This window comes from Dreissena polymorpha, chromosome 13 (genome assembly GCF_020536995.1).
Source record: "Dreissena polymorpha isolate Duluth1 chromosome 13, UMN_Dpol_1.0, whole genome shotgun sequence".
Lineage (NCBI taxonomy): Eukaryota > Metazoa > Mollusca > Bivalvia > Myida > Dreissenidae > Dreissena > Dreissena polymorpha.
The window spans coordinates 17,763,110-17,785,236 of NC_068367.1; positions in this window are offsets into that span (position 1 = coordinate 17,763,110).

Sequence of the window (22,127 nt, forward strand, 5' to 3'; positions counted from 1 at the left end):
TTAATTGTAATGGTGCCGTTGTAAAGAAGATCCTCTACAGTTTCTAATAATATATAAAATAGTTTATGGCAGGGTCAGAGTCGGCCTGTAAATCGCGGACTGTTTTAACGGTTTTTTTTTACACACGCAAATGCCGTAAAGAAAACCCTGAAAAGGAAAAAGGGGTTATAAAAACATTATTATTAATTCGATATTAATTATAATGGTACCGTTGCAAAGAAGAACCTCCACAGTTTCTAACCATGTTAAAATATTTTATGGCAGGGTCAGTGCCAACCTGTAAATCGCGGTCAAAATTGACAGAAAAATACCGTTTTGTTTTTGTACACAAAACAATGTCTTGAGGAAAACACGTAAAAGCAAAAAGGGGCTATAAAAGCATCCTTTTTCTAACCGACCATACATTTTTGGTACCGTTGTTACGGCTTTTTTCCACTGTTTCTAAATATGTAAAAAAATTGTGAGAAAGCATAATATGAAATAAGGCGATGCATCAAAGCGAGCTCAATTAATCTGTAATAGAAGAAACCACGGACTCTAGATGACAATATACAATATACGCACCGTGAAGAAACTAACACACAACTTATATACAGATAATATTTGAATTTAATCGTTTAAGGCACTTCCTAGCAGAAGAACCTGGAGTTCGTAAAGACTGTTATAAAAAATAAGGAAATGAACTTTCAATTATTACTTTAATCAGCAATTCAACAACAAACGGGCCATATTAAAGGGTTTCATGTGACCTAATGAACTGAACTGTTAGCCCAAAACCCCGCCCAAAACAGATTGTCATACTATCCGTTGCCAGCCTTGCAACCACAATTTACCTACGAAGGTCAGATCGGGATTCGAACTCGAAACCACCCATTAGCCATCTAAATAAGATATGATTCCGGCCTGGGTTGCTCTACCAATTAAGCTATTCTGACCGTTTGAAAAATATATGGGTAAACTGCAATTCTGTTGAATAGCATGATTAACTTGCTTAGAAAAACGTTTCCAAAGAATTACATGTACATTTCATTGAAATTGTTTTATGATTTAGAACGATATATTGTCAGTTCAAAAGGTCACACGAGGCAATGTTTGAAAAGCCCACAAAAGCTTCCGTTTGTAAAATGGTGATTTTTAATGGATTTTTAACTAGCTCTAAATCTATTGAAGATATATTTGCAATTTCTACATTATCGTCTTCCGCGTCATCAATGGTCATTTGATTAAAACACGTCTGTTCACTGGTAAATGAATCATCGCTGCTTATTTTTAAATGGTTTTCTTCTTCGAGAACGTCTTCTGCAATTGAACTTAAATTGTTGTCAAACTTTATTTGTTTACAAGAAGTGAATGAATTGTTGGTGTTCCGGCTTCTTTTTTTAGACGTTGGTGTTTTGGGGGTTGATGCTATTAAATTGGCGAGCTTTTGTTTCAGCGATGTGTCGCAAGATTTTCCAGTTGGTGTCATGAGTATTGAATCGGGTGATGGGTTTATTTCGAAGTCGGCTTTTTTCGGTTTCTTTTGTCCCGTTCTTTGGCAACACGCGGTTTGCTATTTTTTCGAAGAAGCGTGAGCTTTTTAACCGTGCGTTTATCACAGATTCCATCAATACCAAAATATGAATCATTTTCTGCACACGTGAAATGCAAATTATTTCATTGCGAATGAGATGCTAATAGACTGATGTAATGACAGCGATGAATTAAAGAATCTGTTTGTCTTACATGTACACTATACATGAAAGGAAGGTATCATTAATCTCGTTTATTATATATATATTATTATGAAAAATTATTCCGTAAAAGGCATAGTCAAACGGAAAAACTTTTCATGGTTATTATAATATATCATTCCTTCACTAAAATGAATGATATATCTTTGGATAGTTGTCAATTTTGTGGTTTAAATTTGAAATGTCATAATATGTAACATCTCTTACAGAGTATATTATATATACGATTTTGTAGTGATTGTCATGTTTTATACATAGCACACACAATGCACCCATATCCGATTTTTCGTCATTTAAAGTCAAAAGTTTCAATTGGTTGCATCAAAATATCACTCACTACAAGTTGGTTTTTAACTACTTCAAAAAATGAAAATGTCCTTTAATTGACTATAGAGGATTTGACACCATTGAGTTAATGCTGTTAGTACAGATGACATAATAGTTTCAGATTTTAATTCGCACCTTTCGCTTAACTCAACGTTCAATGGCACGCGCACTTATTATTGTAACTAATGCAAGCCAAAATTAATATGTGAATACTTTCTAAAAAACCACTATCCTGCGAAAATGGATCTTTTTTAATTGTGGTTCCCTCTTATGTTGTCCGTCGACTTTAAGAATAATGTGTCAGTAATAAAAGTATTGTACATATTCACATGCTTTGTAATAAATGAAAGATGCAAATGTGTCCAATTCATCTTTTTCAGTGCGCTTAATGTAGCTTCTTTACCTGTGACTACGTGCTTATTTTTTCGAAGAAATGAAAGATTCAAATGTGTCTTATTGATATAATACTACATGCTATACTGCCAGGGTCATGCGAAAATGGATCTTATTTCTTAATATCCAACTTAATTAGCGCCGTCTTTATTAAGGCTATGTCTATTTAAAGAACAGATTACGGGGCGCCTAGATTACAGTGAAGTTTATACTAATGTGCAACAATGATGTGGGTCCACTCTCGTTGTTTATTTTAAATGTACATAACAATTTGGCAATAAATGACATCAGTTATTTTCAGTAAATCCAATTTGTTCATAACAGTAGCCAGGTGCCTGAGATAGAGCTGATAAATAGGGATAACCACAGCGGGTGGCTAATACACAGTGTAGACTTCCCCTGTTTTATTATTGGAATTGTTTTTTATCTGATTGGCATTTATGAAGTGTATTAATTCGGGTCTGTTGGCGATCAGTTTATATGCAAAAGTGTGTTTTTACATACTTTCAATCGTTATGCTTTTAAACACAATTTCATGAAACCATTTAATTAAATACATTGGCGCGTTGGAACATGAATTATAAATCAAGCTGAGTGGTATCAGTTTTTAAATCGCATAACTCGCTTAAATCAACGTTCAATGTCACGCACGCTTAACAAAATTATAAAAACATCACGTGATTCATTATATTTGTTTAAAAAAGTATGTACACATATTATATGTATTGGTATATTTTGTTTTTGTTTTTAATCAACAATAAAAAATAATACATTGTCATATATATAGCGCTTTACCTTTGCAAAATTCTACATTACATAAAGAAGTATCGTATTTGTTAAAGTGAACATGCTTGACATATTTATAATGCATTATTACAAGTATTATAGTGCAAACGGAATTTGACCTTTAAATTTATGCAATCCACATTTTTAAGCGTCGTATTGTAACAGTAGCAGACAACAGGCATCAGGTTATTAAGAATAACTGATGTATTTATTGAACGTGAATAACATCACCAAGTAACATGTTTTGAAATTACAAATAATAGTATAACATTATTCATCTATCAATGGTCATTAAAAGCTATGTTTAAAAGCAAATAATATCAAAATGTTTGCCGAAATTAACAAGTGTGCTGTGTTTGTGTCACGCTCTATTGGTATTTAAGTCGGTCCATACAATCACCGAAAAGCACCGAAAAACACTCAATTTCTCTCTCTATATATGCAATATATTGTTTCAAGCGTGTGTAAACAGGTTTAATTAGTTATTAATGGTTATATGAATGTATGTCTATACTACATTTTGCCCAAAATTGGATAAATATCGGCAATATACCGACCGGATAACAATTCATGTGAAGACCGAAAAGCAATCAATTTCTCGCTATATAAATGAAAAATTGCGTTTCTATTGTGTGTAACGGATTAAATGAGTTATAAATGGTTATATTTTATGCATACTTATACTACCTTTTGTTTATTATGATGTATTAATGCCCAAAATTGGATAAATATCGGCAATATACCGCCCGAAAAGCACTTCATGTGACGACCGAAAAGCACTCAATTTCTCGCTATATATATGAAAACTTGCGTTTTTATTGTGTGTAAACAGACTAAATTAGTTATAAATGGTTATATCTCATGCATATTTATACTACCTTGTGTTTATTATGATGTATTAATGCCCAAAATTGGATAAATATCGGCAATATACCGACCGAAAAGCACTTCATGTGAAGACCGAAAAGCACTCGATTTCTCGCAATATATATGAACAATTGCTTTTCTGTTGTGTGTAAATGGACTAATTTAGATAAAAATGGTTATACATGTATATTTCATGCATATTTATACTACCTTGTGTTTATTATGATGTATTAATGCCCAAAATTGGATAAATATCGGTAATATACCGACCGAAAAGCACTTCATGTGAAGACCGAAAAGCACTCCCGCGACAGCACAGAATCACCGAAAAGCACCCAATTTCTTCATATTTACATGAAAGTAAGCCATAAGTGCCGTTTATAATGGATTGAAAACATGTACGTATTAATTAAGTCATTAATGACTTCGTTAAATATTGATTTTAGTTTAAAGATTACACACAATAGTATTTTATTTGCAACCGAAAAGCACTATCGCGCCAGCATAAAATCACCGAAAAGCACTCAATTATTCTATATATACATGAAAGTAAACTATAAGGACCGATTTTAATGGAGTGAAAAAATGTACATATTTATTTAGTCAATAATGACTTTGTAAAATATTGATTAAAGTTTAAACATAAAAAAGGCAGTTCTTCTTTTCATTTGCATCAAATTAAAGGTTAAAGACCGATTGTTTAAAAAAACTGCTATTTTATGAATATATATCAAGCACGTACACTTAACAAAAAATACGATATTTCTTTATTTAATGTAGAATTTTGAAAAAGTAAAGCGCTTTATACATAACAATGCTTCTTTCTGGTACTTCTTGACAACAATGTATAGCATATTATATTTGTACATAATTTATAAAAAGAACTATGCGCGTCCCATTGAACGCTGAGTTAAGCGAGAGTTGATAATTAAATTACACATTCATTGTTTCATTTTTTTTATTTTATTTAAATGATTTAAAATTATGGCAGAAAACCAGCTTTTCTGCATTAAATGACCTTTAACAAAACGCCATCAGACCCGAATGAATACACGTCATTTATTCCAAGCAGGTAAATAACAAATACTATAATAAAACAGGGGAAGTCTACACTGTGTATTAGCAACCTGCTGTGGTTATCGTATCAGCTCAATACACAGGAACATGGCCATAATGGCTACTGTACTGGAAAAATTGGATTTACAGTCAAAATAACCAATTTCGTTTAAGTCTACACTGTGTATTAGCAACTTGCTGTGGTGATCTTATCAGCTCAATACACAGGAACATGGCTACTGTACGGAAAAAAATGGATTTACAGCCAAAATAACTGATTTCATTTATTGCTGAAGTGGTGTGTAATTTAAATTAACAACGAGCATTGATCCGCCTCACCGTTGCACATTATATTAAATTAATTGATTTAATGAACTAATTAAAGACGGCGCTAATAAAGTGTGAAGGTGGAAATTAAGAAATAAGATATATTTTCGCATGACACTGAATACACACGATACATGGATAAAATATAAATAAGACACATTTGAATCTTTCATTTCTCCAACAAAATAGCACGTAGTCACATATATAAGATAGCTTAAAGACCAGAAAACAATATAAGTTAGACACATTTGCATCTTTCATATCTTAAAAAAACAAACATGTGAATCTAAAGCAAAAAAAAACGTTAAAACAGACTGACTTTGACCGGGATTTACAGGCGGACTCTGACCCTGCCATAAATTATTTTGACATGGTTAATAACTGTGGAGTATCTTCTTTACAACGGTACCATTATAATTAATATCGGACGAATAATAATGCATTTATAACCATTTTCGCTTTGATGCTTCGCCTTATTTCATATTATGCTTTCTCACAATATTTTTTTACATTTTTAAAAACAGTGGAAGAATACCGTAACAACGGTACCAAAAATGTATGGTCGGTTGGGAAAAGAATGCTTTTATAACCCCTTTTAGCTTTTCCGTGTTTTCATCAAGACATTGTTCTGTGTAAAAAAACACGGTATTTTTCGGTCAACTTTTACCGCACAGCGATTTACAGGTTGACACTGTCCCTGCCATAAAATATTTTAACATCATTAGAAACTGTGGAGGTCCTTCTTTGCAACGGTACCATTATAATTAATATCGGACGAATAATAATGCATTTATAACCATTTATATCGATTCCGGGTTTTCTTTACGGCATTTGCGTGTGTAAAAAACCCCGTTAAAACAGGCCGACTTTGTCCGCGATTTACAGGCCGACTCTGACCCTGCCATAAACTATTTTATATATTATTAGAAACTGTAGAGGATCTTCTTTACAACGGTACCATTACAATTAATATCGGACTGTTAATAATGCATTTATAACCATTTATATCGGTTCCGGGTTTTCTTTACGGCATTTGCGAGTGTAAAAAAAACCGTTAAAACAGGCCGACTTTGTCCGCGATTTACAGGCCGACTACGACCCTGCCATAAAATATTTTCATATGGAGAGAATCTTCTTTACAACGGTACCATTATAATTAATATCGGACGAATAATGATGCATTTATAACCATTTATATCGGTTCCGGGTTTTCTTTACGGCATTTGCGTGTGTACAAAAACCCGTTAAAACAGGCCGACTTTGTCCGCGATTAACAGGCCGACTACGACCCTGCCATAAAATATTTTGATATGGTTGGAATCTGTAGAGGATCTTTCTTACAACGGTACCATTTTATCCCATTTTCTCCGCGACATTGACGGTATAACACGTTGTGGAATATACTTGCTTGTATTCAGCACTGTGGAATATACCTGTCGCGTGCACGGACTACTTTTTAAATGACGTCATGCGATATGCGCTAAAATTAGGTCGATATTGTTTGGTTCATTGATCGAATTATAAGGTCACCCATTAGAAGAAAATGTGCATATTTTGCAGAAAAATATATATATGACATATTCAACAAAAGAAATGTTGAAAAAAAAATTACACGATTTTTGTTTTGTTATTTTGTTATTTATATTTACTTTACCACTGAATAATTTTTCATAAGCAACAAAGTCGACAAAACTTAAGCTTCAAAATTATACGACCTTCAACCTTTAAATCTAGTCATATGACATAATTTTTCGCCATCCGTATAATAATTCAGCTGATTGATGGCGTCATAAAATGAAATACTTATTGCTTCATTTTCCCCATTTTTTTTTGGACGATTTATTATAAACGCGACTTATAACACATGTTTTCTACATGTACTGTATGTCGACATATCTGAATTGTCAATTGATCACATTTTCCTTATTTCGTGTAACGTGCATTGTTTATAACCAAAGCATATACTTTTGACATTTAACTTAAATATTAAGAATGTACAACAAGCCATACACATATCGCACAGTTCATGAATAATCTGCTATGTTTGCTTTCCTATTTAATTCACGTTAGGCATAGGGCTGTGTAAAGTATAAGATGGTAAAAATAGCACCACACTGGAATTGGGCACGTCCCATTTTGTACACGGGTATTTTCTACTCATTTATCTGTTGTGTACTGGAATGTTTTCCATTCTTTGTGTATTTATATATTAAATTATTTTCTCGTACAATAAGGGTATTTACCATAGATAAATAAAACATTGTGCAAGTTTAAACATAATTATGTTTGTATGCAGAAATCTGCAAATGCAACCGAGTTTATCAATGGCTATTATTAGATAAACTGCTCCGGTTCATTTGAACAGCAGTAATGTAGAGTATATGACGTAGCGTGTGACGAAGAAGAAAGTTTATCGCGTTCATAAACTCATTTGAATAAAGTGATAGAATGGCATAAGGGTCTTTATTTAACTATGCTAAAATAATTATTAAAGACCCTAGATGCAAAATCGTCAATTATTGAGTTAAATGGATTATTAGATGGATTTTAAAGGATAATTAAAGGTAAGATACTAGTTCTTACGTGTTTTGATTTTTGTTTGTACTTTTGTCGTTCCCTGTTCTCGGGGAAATGATTTTAACATGGGCGCCATTGATGCATCGGATCACACACGGCATACCCTTAACATTATATAAAATAACACGTTCTGCGCGTCTTTAAATTCGTCGTCCGAAGTCGGAAAACGTATTGCCCTGTATATTTTGTCAACTAAAGTGTCAGTCGCTGCATTGTCTGTTTACTCGTCAAAATTGTCGACTCAATGTCTTCGATAGCTAAAGAAACTGCAGCGTACAGTTTATTTAGTATTGACAGACCTGTACAAAGTCGCGCCAGTCAAAAATCATAAAAAAGCGACATTTAAAGTTATGGTAGCCAGAACTAGGTCTTCGATGGTGTACATGTATGTTGACATCGACAGCATTTTGTCAGGCGCAATCGCCGCCATATTGGATTTTGATCATTTTCTTTCGAAAATAAAATGAATTATAGTTAAGTAAAATCTTCTTTTCGCGGTCGTAATGTGTTAAAATTCGCATACTGCGTAAAATTGAATGCAGGCATATGGTGATATTTTTACTTGTTTTACAGTTTGTGTGTGAATTTTTTAAAGACTATTTTGCGTACCAGAACAAATACATGTACATCACTACGCATGGTTACATTTGTTAGATTTAAAGCGCTTTTATGACTGAATTAAAATTATTGTTACGGTTATTAGATCTATTTATGTTAAATGTCACGTTGAAAAAATCAAATGGGATAAATAGAATACTAGGATAAGCGTTGAATACAGAGAAGTTTATGTTGCTCGGCTCGAACACCGAAAGCGCTCGCCAAGGCTCGCGCTTCCGGCGTTCTAAGCCTCGCAACATAAACTTCTCTGTATACAACGCTAACCTAGTATTCTCTATATAATTAATATCGGACGAATAATAATGAAGTTATAACCATTTATATCGGTTCCGGGTTTTCTTTACGGCATTTGCGTGTGTAAAAAAACGTTAAAACAGGCCGACTTTGTCCGCGATTTACAGGCCGACTACGACCCTGCCATAAAATATTTTGATATGGTTAGAATCTGTAGAGGATCTTCTTTACAACGGTACCATTATAATTAATATCGGACGAATAATAATGAAGTTATAACCATTTATATCGGTTCCGGGTTTTCTTTACGGCATTTGCGCGTGTAAAAAAAACGTTAAAACAGGCCGACTTTGTCCGCGATTTACAGGCCGACTACGACCCTGCCATAAAATATTTTGATATGGTTAGAATCTGTAGAGGATCTTCTTTACAACGGTACCATTATAATTAATATCGGACGAATAATAATGAAGTTATAACCATTTATATCGGTTCCGGGTTTTACCTAAAAGATTTCCGGGTTTTCCGGATATTTCCGGGTTTTATACCTCGCCTGATTTCCCAAGTTTTGTCAAAACACATGATTTTTCCAATTCCAATGAACGAAGAAAGACGGAAAAATTATCACAAAATCTTAATATTAGGGTTTCCTGCTCGGGTGAGCTGTATAAAATATTCTTAATATTACCTGGCTATTTTACATTCATGTTTGTGCAGCATTGTGTACACACCGGTCTTACTGACCGGGAGTGACAATAACGTAGTGACGTCACCATCTATGTATAGAATGGTTTGTGCAGACAACACGATGTCTGGTGTCCGAAGTTTGGGAAAACTGCCTTTGTAGTGATAGGGGAAGTAACCCTGATTACCTACAACGTGAAGTTTACAAACACCTTAACGGGCTATGTACAACAAATTATAAATCATTGAAAACAGAGGAGTAATTTTAATTTTTATGTCTAATGAACTGCTGAAACTATGTGAATTTGATGAAGTTAAACTTTTGATAGTGTGTTATGTTCATGCCCCCACTTTTTAAAGAGCGCAGGATCACGTGACATTGTGGGGTTCCCCCTTTTAACTTTCGACGGTACGTGCATCGTCGGATACCCACGGCTGCTGATTACGGGGCAAGTATTAATAAAATTAGCGATTTGGGCCACATATATTTGACCTCTGACCTTGAAGGATGACCTTGACCTTTCACCACTCAAAATGTGCAGCTCCATGAGATATACATGAAAGCCAAATATCAAGTTGCTATCTTCAATATTGCAAAAGTACTCATACAATGAGCGATTTTGGCCACATATATTTGACATCTGACCTTGAAGGATGACCTTGACCTTGACCTTTCACCACTCAAAATATGCAGCTCCATGAGATATTAGTACACATGCATGCCAAATATGAAGTTGCTATCTTGAATATTGAAATACTGCAAAAGTGTACATTAAATGAGCGATTTTGACCCATATATTTGACCTTTGACCTTGAAGGATAACCTTGACCTTGACTTTTCCAGGTTTTTTTTTTCCACTTTTTGGGAAGATAGCCCATGGTTTTGGAATTGGGAATTTTATCGGCATTTTCATGAAATTGGGAAAATAAATTCATTAGCCTTTTTTCCACACGAAAAGTCCACTGATTAGGGAAATACTACATTTTATATAACCCTTTAAAATCATTCAAATTAAAAGAACAAAATCATATAATACTTTGTTAGATGTAATTGAATTAAAATTGAGATAAAATACACATGAGATTTCTTTCTAAAAAAAAAAAAAAAAAAAAAAAAAATTTTTTTTTTTTTTTTTTTTTTGGAAATTGGAAATTTTTTGCCACATTTTGGGAAAAAAGTATACTTTTTGGGATTGGGAACATAGCCGAATTTCGGCTATAAAATCGGGCGAAAAAAAACCCTGCTTTTCACCACTCAAAATGTGCAGCTCTATGAGATACATATGCATGCCAAATATCAAGTTGCTATCTTCAATATTGCAAAAGTTATTGCAAATGTTAAAGTTGGCGCAAACCAACCAACCAACCAACAGACAGGGCAAAAACAATATGTCCCCCACTACTATAGTGGGGGACATAAAAACAAATTTGTCTTCATTTATTTATTTTGTGTTCCTCATAAATAAAGTAAGTTAACATTTCTTCTGTGATCAGCTGGCATGAATAACTAAGTAAGCAGCATTTTAGCAGTGATATAGGAAACATTGTTTGTCATATCAGTCCTTTGCAATCTTTCTCTCACACATATTTGAAGGACAAGTGCATGTGTTTGCAGGACGAGTGAAAATTTTAATGCACTTGTCCTGCAGGACGAGTGCAATTTATAAATATTTTTGTCCCCTGGTAACATAATGAATAGACCGGCTCATACATCACTAGGAATGGAGAGTAACGTAATGAATAGACCGGCTCATACATCACTAGGAATGGAGAGTAACGTAATGAATAGACCGGCTCATACATCACTAGGAATGGAGAGTAACGTAATGAATAGACCGGGGGTGTCCGACGATGCGGTACGTGGTGCCTTATTTCAATAACTTAAAAAAAAAATAAGAATTTCAACTCGTGCAAATAAGACATATTTTTATGCTGCTTATGGCAATTTGAAATACATTGGAATAACTTTATTTAATAAGCGTGTGTTCTTGTTAAAAAATTCGGTATATACTGCATGAGACGTAGATGTTATTCATTGATACACGGTTATCCTTCTCGCAACGTGAAATTTTGTTAACGCTTGCAGACGTATTCAATGATTTATTCTTTTACCTTAAGCTATTGGCACAAACTGCAAGAAAAACTGTCTTTTATGCACTAAGATTTTTGCAAATGTATTTCGATTACTTAAAATATTTGAAAAAAATGTTTTTAACGGTGTGTTTACATTCTGTCCAGCCCGAGAGTAAAACACGAGAAACCCCATTGATTCAGCACCTTGTATAAAATACAACAATCATACCGGTAGTATAAGTACGGTTGACCGAGTGATCAAAGCGAATGACTTTTACTCCAGGGGTTAGTGGTTCGAGGCCAATTTAGGGTTACTTTTTATTCTTTAATTTTATTCTTGGCTTTTACCAGAGCTTTTAGATCCAATGTTTACAATTATCAATATAAAGCATTCATTGCATTTAATGACAAACTTCAATATATGCCAAAATCTGTGAAAAGGTCCATTTAAGCGAAAATAATATTTAGATTTTAATGCGCTCGTAACGCGCAAATTAGTGATGCTTGAGTGAAGAAACGTACAAAGACCATTGGAACTTTCGCAACTAAGTATTAAGTATCGATCGTAACCGGACTATTAATTTCTTTTAGGAAGTGACCATGTCGGAACTATGCCGCACATAAGCATGATCAAAAAAGCTGCTGGAGTGATCAACTTCATAAACCACCTCGTTAACTGTGGCTTGGAAATCCGGTTTTTTTCTCAGTTTTAAGCGGTGATATAGCCGTTTTTGCAAACGGCTGCATTCTCATGCATCGACTTTTAAACTTTGGGCGGTGGGTCATATTGATTTGTCTGTCCGCTTGTTATAATATCCCTACTTAGGAATATTGTGCCACAAACAAATTTCCAGCTTTAAAGATAATTGTTTAGTCCCTGTTTAGCCCAAACATACTTTCTTTAAGTTTTGTCGCACGTTAGAAGCACACACAGTATTTATGTTGAGTGATGAAACCTTTGAACTATGATAAACAGTCCGTGAACTTCTGCACCTTCATAGTGAAACAGTTGTGTGGCAACACTTTTTGAAAACATATAAATCTCCATGTGAATTTTCAAACCTATTTGGTTCAATAATTTTCGGATTAACTGCCATTTTAATTGTGTTAAATGTTAGTTTTTAAATTATGTCTCTAACTCGAAGGGTATAGATGATAAAGTTACACAACTTTACAAGCAAATTAATGTGCATGAGAACTTGCACTCATGCATATTTTGTTACGTTTTTTACTGAGTTCATTTTCCCATTTTGCAAAAAAGCATATTTTGATATGTGTCGCAAATTGCACAAATACCAAAAAATTACCATCAGTGTAATGAAAATTGTATACGTGTGCAGTAGGCTATTATGATGCATTTTTTTCATGTAGGTGGAATGTAGCGGCACCCGTGTTCTACAGACAAATGTCTATTTACATTTTAAAAAATCAGCTAAGTGTTGAAATTTAACCTAAAAACGTATTTTCTCCAATGCAAAGGGTCCAACGCCTACACGATAAAGGACAATATATACAATATAAACTTAAACACAATGCAATAAGTAAAACTGGGGTCAACGCCACTGAACGGTCCATGGAAAGTATTGGTAGTTAAAAGGCATATGCATGACAGATCTACGGCTAAACACTCACACCGGTGCAGTATGATGTGTGTATTATTCACTTTACGAGTCCAATTATATGTGTGGTATCGTTGGACTGAGTATCAGGTAACCGGCCTCATCGTTTCCTCTTGCATTAACGTAAAGAATCTAAAAATTTGTGCACCTACAGTTTATGCATAGCTGTCAGTATAGAGTCCTGATAGAATGTTCATGTATGCGTTTGTAACATTGACTTGAAATTATGTTTAATACGTGATGTTTTATTTAAAAGATCGATACCGAAAATGCATTCAAACATAAATCGTGCCCAATATCTGATTGGATGGAACATTCAATTGCTTCTGGAGCGCTTATGTAATATTTACTGACTACCGGTAAGAAACACATTACACAACATTATAGTTGTATTCCAATCCTTACTTGACATTTGCCACTAGCGCCCATTAACTCATGATTGCAGAAGAACGCGTGATTTGGATAGCTTAACCAATGAAATTGTTCATGTTTGTCACCAAATGAAATCAATTATCGATGAAATTGTTCCAAATACGTCAATGAGTGGTACAATTTCTCTTACGTTTTTATTGGCCAATGAGCTTTTTCGGATGTTTTAATATTTGAAAGGGTCGGCACTATCTCTTTTAAAACAGTTTACATAATAGAAGTAAGTAATTAGCACAATGCATTAGGTGCACGGTGCATTTTTTAACATCTATACCTCTACTTCTACTCCGTACTTGCAACAGTCAATTGCTGACTATGACAGGATGGCCTATTATAGCCAGATATGGACATTGTCGTGTCCGTTTCCTGGGAAGATCCAGTACTTGGTGTCTATGGAGGAAATAATGAGAACGCTCCCCGAGTAGTGAGCGAACCCACGAACTGCCGATCACTAGGCGGACACCTCGTCCACTACACCACCGCGACCTTAATGCTAAACCTTTTCCTATCATAAGATCAATTATAGATACCCGGTATATGCAATTCAAATCTATATGCTTTGTAAAATATGCGCAATAATATTTTGCATAAAGTAACAAGTGTTACTTGATTTGTCTCTCCGCTCGTTATAATATCCCTACGTCGGAATTTTGTGTCACAAAAAGATTTGCAGCTTATAAGATAATAGTTAACAGATATGGTAATCAAAAATGTGAACAAATCTATGATTTGAATATTCTTTATCACCGTGTATTTACGAAATGAAGAAAATAAAAAATATTACCTTCCCGGTATTTGAACTCGAGCCCTCTGGAAGTAAAGGCAAGTGCGCTACAACTGCGACACGCATACTGTAATTTTAATAGCGAATAGCGATTTATAAACGCTTTAAAACAACACACATATTTTTCAAATTATCGGTGATATTTATTGTACCGATTTCAAACGATGATTGCTCATTAGAGTACCACCAATTTTAACTTTTTTTCTTAGTGAGGAGTGTTATTTCGCTCGTTTTACCAAAATGTATTATTCCTGTCTAGGACATTTAATTTGAAATTAGTCATTTTGCCAAACTGTGAACTAGTTCTTTTAATATTGTGTAAACTAAAAATTTATTTCTCCGTTGGGATTTAATTTACAAAAACACATTAACCAGCATCTACAATTAAGCACCAGCATAATTTGGTTAAAGTTGTTTCTACATGATAAGATTTTCGACCATTGTTTAGCCCAGGGCAGTATACAAACAATAGGTTTGGTTGATGGTATAGGTCCCTGTTTAGCCCAAAAATACTTTTTTTAAGTTTTGTCGCACGTTAGAAGCACACACAGTATTTATGTTGAGTGATGAAACCTTTGAACTATGTTATACAGTCCGTAAACGTCTGCACCTTCATAGTGAAACAGTTGTGCGGCAACAAACTTTGAAAACATATAAATCTCCATGTGAATTTTCAAACCTATTTGGTTCAATAATTTTCGGATTAACTGCCATTTTAATTGTGTTAAATGTTAGTTTTTAAATTATGTCTCTAACTCGAAGGGTATAGATGATAAAGTTACACAACTTTACAAGCAAATTAATGTGCATGAGAACTTGCACTCTTGCATTTTTTGTTACGTTTTTAACTGAGTTCATTTTCCCATTTTGCAAAAAAGCATATTTTGATATGTGTCGCAAATTGCACAAATACCAAAAAAATTACCATCAGTGTAATGAAAATTGTATACGTGTGCAGTAGGCTATTTTGATGCATTTTTTTCAACATTCATGGAGGTGGAATGTAGCGGCACCTGCGTTCTACAGACAAATGTCTATTTACATTTAAAAAAATCAGCTTAGTGTTGAAATTTAACCTGAAAACGTCTTTTCTCTAATGCAAAGGGCCCAACGCCTACACGATAAAGGACAATATATACAATATAAACTTAAACACAATGCAATAAGTAAAACTGGGGTCAACGCCATGGAAAGTATTGGTAGTTAAAAGGCATATGCATGACAGATCTACAGCTAAACACTCACGCCGGTGCATTATGATGTGTGTATTATTCACTTTACGCGTCCAATTATATGTGTGGTATCGTTGGACTTAGTATCATGGTAACCAGCCTCATCGTTTCCTCTTGCATTAACGTAAAGAATCTAAAATGTGTGCACCTACAGTTTATGCATAGCTGTCAGGATAGAGGTCCTGATAGAATGTTCATGTATGCGTTTGTAACATTAACTTGAAATTATGTTTTATACGTGATGTTTTACTTAAAATATCGATACCGAAAATGCATTAAAACATAAATCGTGCCCAATTTGGATTGGATGGTTAATTCAATGGCTTCTGGAGCGCTTATGTAATATTTTTTGACTACCGGTAAGAAAAACATTATACAACATTATAGTTGTATTCCAATCCTTACTTGACATTTGCCACTAGCGCCCATTTACTCATGATTGCAGAAGAACGCGTGATTTGGATAGCTAAACCAATGAAATTGCTCTTGTTTGTCACCAAATGAAATCAATTATCGATGAAATTGTTCCAATTACGTCAATGAGTGGTACACTTTCTCTAACGTTTTTTTACCAATGGGCTTTTTCGGATGTTTTAATATTTGAAAGGGTTGTCACTATCTCTTTTAGAACAGTTTACATAATAGAAGTAAGTAATTAGCACAATGCATTAGGTGCACGGTGCATTTTTTAACATCTAAACCTCTACTTCTACTCCGTACTTGCAACAGTCAATTGCTGACTATTAGACAATGGCCTATTATAGCCAGATATGGACATTGTCGAGTCCGTTTCCTGGGAAGATCCAGTACTTGGTGTCTATGGAGGAAATAATGAGAACGCTCCCCGAGTAGTGAGCGAACCCACGAACTGCCGATCACTAGGCGGACTCCTCGTCCACTACTCCACCGCGATCTTAATGCTAAACATATTCCTATCATAAGATCAATTATAGATACCCGGTATATGCAATGCAAATCTATATGCTTTGTAAAATATGCGCAATAATATTTTGCATAAAGTAACAAGTGTTATTTACGTAAGAAAAGCAAGTAGGTGAACATACGCTACTAAAGCCTTTTATGTATAAAGTATATTTATATACATGTAATCCGCATGTGGTAAAATAGCATTGTGATTGAATGTTTCCAATGACCAATACAATTCTTTAATTTTCCGTTCCTAGATGGCAACATCCCTAAAGGACCTTCCTTTGGTATTTATATTTCGCAGTTGGTACGTTATGCGAGAGCATGTTCATGTTTTAAAGATTTTAATGATCGTAATCTAATATTAACAAATTTTTTTGCTAAAACAAGGCTTTTTGTATCATAACCTAAGAAGTAAATTCGCTAACTTTTACTCTTAGTATGGTGATTTAATTTCAAAATATAATGTTTCTTTAAAATGGCATTTAAATAATGGAATCTCCCATCCATCATTTTATGTAGATGTTTTGAAGCGTGTCCGCAAACTAAAATATGTTAAACCAAGTGTTTTTATTAAACTTTTCAATTTAATTCACTTGTTTTATCTAAAGGATACGATGCTTATGTACTTAAAAACACGTGTTTGATAGTTTTCGATTCACTATATCTTAGTGATATTATAGGCATTTTTCATTATTGAACAAAATTGTGTCTTTGTGTCGTATGCACAAATCTGCATGAAAACTACATTTGGACTCACATCGTACATCAAATAATTTCTGTCGTCAGTTGTCAAAACACCTATATACTGTTTGATTCCAAAAATGTTGCTTAAATGGAATTACCATTTTTATATATTTGATTCTTAATATTTAATCAACTAAACTTGTTTTATTAGTAGTACAATTTTGCAGTAGCCCCCCATTAATAGTTGTATTATTACTTAATGGTACTGTCCCTGGATTTTGTTCACGTCATTGTGTCTTCGCTTGTCAATGACGTCATAACTCTTTCTCTGTTCCTGGGTACATGGATTTTTTTACGTTATACTATCAACTTTCTAGTTGAAATCTTCATGCATAGGTCATTGGGTTTATAACGTTCAATTTTATTTATATTTTCTCTCTGATAGGCGTTTCTTTTTTGATTTAATTATTATTAATTTAATTTTTAGCAGTCACATAAACAACCAAGCAATGTAATATGGAATTTTTACACCCATTATTGCTGCTTCTTCCTGTAATTGCGCGATGATTATCTGAAATATTAACTTAATGACGCTATATTCTTAAATCTTTTTCTATAAAGAAGGAATGTAGTTGACACTTGTTTGTAGTTTCATTGTATCGTTCGTCAAAAAGTTGTAACTCTGTTGCTCTGGTATCTTCAATACCATTGAGTAATTAAATTGTAATTAAATTGAATGCGTTTTTATTCCCTTTTAATTGTTTAATTTGAGTTACAATGCTATGACGTTAAATTTTATTTTCACTTAAATGTATTATGAGTATTGCTTGGCCAAGTGTGAGATTGAGCGCTCTATAACCGGTTTAAATCCCCAATGCTTTGCATTGACCGTTCCAAGGCGGTAACCCCAGCTTTATTCATATTTTGTGTTTATGTTGGTTTGTATTGTGCTGTTTTGTACTGTTTGGGCAATCGGTCACTTGCCTTAAATAAAGGACCAACTAATTGTTTTAATGAGAATTCAATACTGCTCCAGCAGCTGGAGTTTCACTTCTTTATATTTAAATGTTTCAAACGACCAATGGAATATTGGTAAAGAAGTTAATTTATTATGATTTGAAGAAGACCCAGCTGTTGTAGAATTGTAAAGGGGTAGTTTCGCGCTTTCATTAGCTCACAAGAGCACCATACTCTGGCCAAGAGCTCAAAGTACTCGTGTTTTCTTTTATCAAAATTGTTGCCGAATTCGGTCCAATAACCGAACTTGAAAAGAATATTTTTCCAAATGACGGCCTAAATTTCCAAATCGAACGTTTCCCCATAAAATAAATATATTGTATTTACCAAAACAGAGACGTAGATTACTACGTCAATGACCAAATTGTTCAGTTCTTCCCCCAACATCATGCTTCTGTGAGTTGAACCTTAGCCTTTATTATATTTAAACCTGTTTTTGTTTAAAATCTCATAATACAAGTGTATGTGTAAGCAAAGCCGATATAGCAAATGGTGTGCGGTCTTTGTCGCAAACATTTAGCTCGATACCTGTCTAGAGAAACCAAAAAGGTCAACAGAGAAAATCTGTGGCGTCTCTTCTGGATCCAAACTGTTTGCAAAAGCCTTCAAAAGATGCATATAATGGATATTTTAGAGCATGGTAAATGTTCACTTTTACTTTTTCCTCACAAACATCATATTGCAAAAGAAAATTTGCGAATCTGAAACAACTTTTTTTAATTTTGTCAGTTTATCAAAACGTGAAAAGGCCCCTTTAAAGTTGATCCATGCCATACAAAGTTACATTCATGTAAATATTTTCAACAGCCCCCTTTGCCAACCATCCTACCAGTTTTGATGTTCTTATGATACTCAGGTTGTTTGTCAAATTGGCACTTTTACAAAAATTATAGAATCATAATACTCCTAATTCAGTTTTCGTAGGTTTTGATTTTTTTCTTGAGTTAACTGAATTGTTAATCTGCTCACTGAACATAATCAGGCCATCCAGACCATATCAGAGCAAGGCAAACCAGGCCCTGCTGATATCATGTCTGCCTTAGGCTTTAGGCTAGTATTCCATCTATCCGCATCGGTATCCACATCCGTATCCGCAAAATCATAATAATGACACTATATTCCATTCATCCGCATACGTCGAACGTATGTTTCTTTTTGGGGAAAACTTCTGAACTGAAAACATGTATGCAGAAGAAGAGTTTTCCAATTTTTTGTTAATTGGTGCTGCTCTTGTTCATGCGAAGAAGTGTAAACGTAAACAAAAGCACAGATGGTAGGCACGTGCAATAGTAAGAAATCGCCAATCATTTTGAACTTTAACCATTTAGTTAAAGAACTTGCTTGTCTGGCATCGTCTACTGTTACAAGGTCAAACATGCTGACCTTTCTGGTTGACCTCTGTTCTGCAAACCATTGACCCTCATTGTAAACATTTCATCTCCTGGAAAAAAGCAAACAGAGGGTGCATGAAAATTGATGATACAATGATTATCTCATAGTTTTTCTATGACAAAGCTCTCTTTTCTGTAACCTAAAAATCAAAAAGGCAGGAGTGGATATATTTAATATACAGTGATTTTTTTCGCTTTATATTTCACAGCCTGTGCCTTTTTGATTGGGAAAAACGCGGGATAGACCATAAAATTGGGAAAAATTAAACATTATTAATATGATTATAGATTACAGTATAACAATTGTTTATAAGTGCATGTTTAACTGCTTTCTAAAATGTATATTATTAAGTGCTAGGGAATTAAATTGCTGTAAAATAAACTAAATAAACCAATTATTGTAATTTGAGTTTCTTGGAAAAGGTTTGCATATATTTTGGGAGAGTTTTGGTCATAATTTGGCAAAAAAGTTGCTTTTTGCCATTGGGAAGCAGCCTTTATTTTTTTGCAATTGGGAAACAGCCTGTAAGAGGCTGCAATCTTGGGCAAAATAAATCACTGTAAATTAGACAAATTATTTAACCTTTAATATTAAAGAAGCACTACAGCAAGTATAATTTTAGTGAGGGGTCTTCAACTTCAATGAGCTATTTCTTATAATCACTATTGGACAATGCTTGAAGAAGCAGGTAAAATTGTACATGCACCCCAACAATATTTAATAATGTCAAATGGAGCATTTTGTAAATAGCCCCATTAAAATCGAAAAATTCCTAGCTATCCTTGTAGAATTTAATATGCAAAGCTATATTTACAGTAACTTCTAAATTTCGAATATAAAATATATACAATGTAGCTATATATGGGACAATTCTGGTTTTAACAAATGAAACAAATGAAGACCTGTTATAAAGGTCATGTAATGGCAATAGATTTCTTAACATTTCACAGTAATTTATAATAAATCAAATAATGTTAAGGTTTTACCTGACTAATTGTATTATGACTGTTTAGTCATTACAATTATCTATATTAATAACTTTCTTGTCAAAGAATATGGGTATTCCATTGACACAGCCAGTTGTTGATGTCTGTGTATAGCTCCTCTATATCATTCAGCTATCTTCAACTTGGTACTTGATTAGTCATTCAAACATAAACCTAAACTCGTCTGATATGATAACTTCTTCAAAAATTGTCATATTTGTGTTAAACCAGATTCAACTGCATGGCATAAACACATTCCACTAATAAAATCTCTTAAATCAATGCTTTTTATCGTCTACTAGCCATAAAAAGGCAACTCAAGATTACAATCTTCATACACTTAAAACTACCATAAACTAGACAAGTGTAATGAATGAATTCTATCTGCATTGTTTATCACGCCATCTCTTTTGAAAATGGCTGAATCAATCCCAATATCGGTTGCTTTTGAAACAGTCTAGCTGTTATTGACCATTGTTTTACAACAACCCTGCATCAGTATTGTTTGTTCAGCATTGTGAGATGCACCTTAGTCCATTACGTTCAAGCAGCATCAAAACTAGTTTGTGTGGGGTTCATGGATAACTAACGAGCATATGAGCTGGTCACAGTAGTGACCCAGACATGATGTCTTATTTGGTATTCAGTATTAATAATCGTGTTATAGCCATACTGAGTTTAAAAAAGAGGTTTAACTCTTGAAAATTGTTAACGAGTGAGGATGAAAAAAATTGTACATTCAAACATCTTCAATTATGAGCGGCCTTCTGGTAAAACTGGGCTTAACCCTTTGCATGCTGGGAAATTTGTTGTCTGCAAAAATGTTGTCTGCTGAATTTCTAAAATTAGCATTTTCTTCGATTTTTGTCAAAGAATACTATCAGAATAGCAAACAGTTTGGATCCTGATGAGACGCCACGTTCTGTGGCGTCTCATCTGGATCCAAACTGTTTGCAAAGGCTTTTAAAATTCGGTTCCAGCGCTGAAAGGGTTAACGCATGTGCATATAGAATCATCCCAGACAAGACTTGGCAGTACACAATGGCAAATCAGGGCAAACACTTTCTGTCTAAAATGCATATTTGATACCTTTTTACAAAAAATTCCATAAAAGCGGAAAGTGTCGTCCTTGATTAGTCTCTATTGTTGGTCAGTATCAGGGGTCTCGATCTGCAATTTTTGGGACCGAAATTCAGAACTTAGCAAAACAAATCAACAATCTGTCGATACCTGGACGTTGTTACCGCTTCCGAAATGTTATGAAAACGTAAATGATATGATTCAGATAGATTCAGCAATAATAAGTTTTCGTCCATAATACGTTTTCTATATTTTTCCATGATCTGTGAACTTATATGTGTTCCACGTTCTATCATTCT